Source organism: Fukomys damarensis, unplaced genomic scaffold (assembly GCF_012274545.1).
Source record: "Fukomys damarensis isolate Sample0158 unplaced genomic scaffold, DMR_v1.0_HiC HiC_scaffold_7, whole genome shotgun sequence".
Classification (NCBI taxonomy): Eukaryota; Metazoa; Chordata; class Mammalia; order Rodentia; family Bathyergidae; genus Fukomys; species Fukomys damarensis.
In genome coordinates, this window is record NW_022900919.1 from 5,829,943 (window position 1) to 5,832,948 (window position 3,006).

Genomic DNA, 3,006 nt, shown 5'->3' on the forward strand with positions numbered 1-3,006 from the left:
ATGCCTTTTCTGCTTCAGTCAGCCGGATGAGGTTGTTATTTTTCTTCCGGAGATTTTTACTCTCGATTTCCTATTCAAAGACACTTCTTCCTGATCCTGTCAACTCAAACATAGTTAAATGGACTGATACGTTTTACTGGGTGTCAACGTTTCTGGCATCATTTAATTACTCTAGATTCAGTTTTCTTCTTGCACTATCCTTCAGGAGTTCTTTCTGCCAACAGCTCTGGGTGGGAATTATTTTAAGGACAGCTGAAAATGTTGGTTTAATTTTTACCCGTGGAAGAAAGATCGTTCCTGGGTGCAGAATTCTGGGCTCAAAGTTACACGGGTATTTTCCCTCTGCTCTTCAAAGCTCTTCACCATCTGTGTGCATTGGAGCTTGTGCTACGGTCTGGTTTTTAATTTTTTATAAGTAAGTCATAATTTTTTGGCAGCTTTTCTCTCTTTTTGTCTTGGTTTTTACTATTCTGAAGTCTCACTACGTGTATATGCATGTGTACAAATTCTTTACAAATTCTATCCAGCACCACTCTGTTTAGTTCATGGCTGAAATTGCTAATTTCAGTAATTACATTGCTTCATTTTGAAGGGTTCAAATTGTTTCTCGTCTGTTACTGTTGTTGCTGTGTCCTTCGTTTGTCTTTTGATTGTGTCATTTTGTCTTTGCATCACATGTCTGCTGGTATCACTGAATTTCTGGTCTTGCCCTTGTGGTGTTGGAGGGGATTCTCCATGTGCTCTAAATGATAAACTGTTTCCTGTAGGTGGCCACATGGGGGCAGCTCTTGCAGCCAGGGTCTGTGGGCCTCCAGGCCACAGATGGCAGCAGCCTCTGCTTGACAGTCCTCCTCCCCATAGGCATGTCGTGTCTTCCTTTTAAAAGAAAAAGTTTACTGCTTTGAGTCCAAGGACGGCTCCCTCTTTCAACGCGTCCTAGTTTTGATTTTATGGCTTTGCTTCCATATGTTTTGTTTACCACATCTAAGGATGCGGTTTAGAAGGGGCAGCCTTTAGAAGTGGGTGTGTGGTCACGCTGCTGTCGTGACGTGGGTTTGCCTTCGTCTGCTCCATGACACTGTAAGACTTGCCAGGCCAGAGCTAAACCCAGCTCCGCACTGAGTGCAGGTGGCAGAGCCACACGGATCTTCATCGAGGTCCTGGAGTATGCGAATGCTGGCAGCACTGTGGGTGTCTTCTCTCCTGTGCACTGTGCTGCCAATGTCCGCCTCTGGGCCCTGGGTCTTTGGTGCAAACTCTGTATATCTCATTGTCAGCTTGTTCTGGGTCCAGGGTTCCCAACAGGTGGGTCCTGTCTGCATCCCCGGGCTTCTGGGCTACAAGGGACAAGCTGGTCTGCTCCTCAGGTCTGCCCCTGCCTTAGGCTCATGCCGTGGTTTGCATGTGAGTGAGCTTGGCCCTCGGTGTGGGAAGTGATCGTGTCATGACCCCATTGTGAAGGGGCTAATGTTGGTGTCTTGGGTTGGCTTAGGTCATAGGAGTGCATTTTTCCCATGAGAGAAGGCTGTGATTATTATAGACAGCAGAGGGAGGTAGGAATATCACAGGCATCAGATCTGGCTAGGTCCTTGAGAGTCAGGACAAAGGTGAAACGCACCACAACTGTACCGGAGACACAGCTGTTGGAGACCAGGCCTCAAGATAAAGACAAGATGACCAGGCCTGCACACTTCCTCAAAGGACAACACCAGGCCTAATGAAGTCAAGACAGACACCAGCTACCTTGGTGGGTGACCAGGACCTCTGGACCCACCATTTCCTAGGAGAATCTTTGTTCTTTCCCTGCACACATGTTGCGTGACTTGTTTCCCAACTGGACCACTGTTACCTTGGTGACTGTAACCTTACTGGTTGATCATGGCTGTGGCCTATGTGGGTTTCACTCCAAAAAACTCACCTGTGGAGTGGGGTCCTGGACTACCCGTTCGGGACCCCTCCTGTCTCTCAGGAGCTGTTGGTATCAATAAATAGTGTCCTACTCTTTACCTCCATTGCTCCTAGAACTTATTCTTTGATTTTTAGAGAACACGAGCTCCGTGTATCAGACATCTAGCCAGTTGGGGATAGAATATTTTTATTCATCTCTAGTATCTTTTCCTGTATCAGGATAAAAGAGTGAGTCCGGCCCCTCGCTGGTCTGTTGCTTTCTCTCTCTCTCAGTCCCACCATGTGATGCTGTCTACCATCAGGGCTGCGTCAGATGCCGGTGCTGTGATCTTGGACTTCCTGTGCACAATTAAATAAACATTTTTTCCTAATTTATAGTGTCCTCAAGTAATTTGTTATAGTAACAGGAAACAAGCTAAAAGAGTCCATCTACTCATCTTCTTCTAAGGCTCCATGTGTGGCCTCCAGACCTCTCTCCATCCGTGGTTCTCACACTACTACTGGCTTTTTAGGGTTAGTTTGCCTCTGAACAACCTGGTGGGCTTGTTAAAATAAGGATTTCTGGGCCCCACACTAAGAATTCTGATTCTGTAGGGCTGGGAGACTCCTGAGATTTTACATTTCTAACCAGTACTTAGGGGACACCAGACAGCCATGCAGGGACAGCTCTCTCTTTCCAGTCTCACCTTGACTTAGGAAGTACAAAAGCCAGGAATTTGACGTCTTTATTCTCTGACTTTGCCAGCTCCAGTGTTGGGAGCACTGTGGGGTTATGGGAGGAAGAGCCATGTGGATTACTACAAAACCATTTATAGAATTTAGCTGTTATTTGAAGGTGTCGGATTTTTTTCATTCAAGAGGATGTATGTACATATGATTCTTTTTTTTTCTTTCTTTTTTCCCCCTTTTTATTGAGTTTATTGGTACAATCTAGGTATACAATACAGTTACATTCATCATTGGGATTCTGTACCTTTACATAATAGGTCTTGATTCTCATTTTTTCCCCTTGTCCCTGCCCTCCCTTCACCCCCTCCTCCCCTCCCCATTTACAAACACTTTATTTCCATTTTTTCAGTTTCTCATATTTTTTTCCTC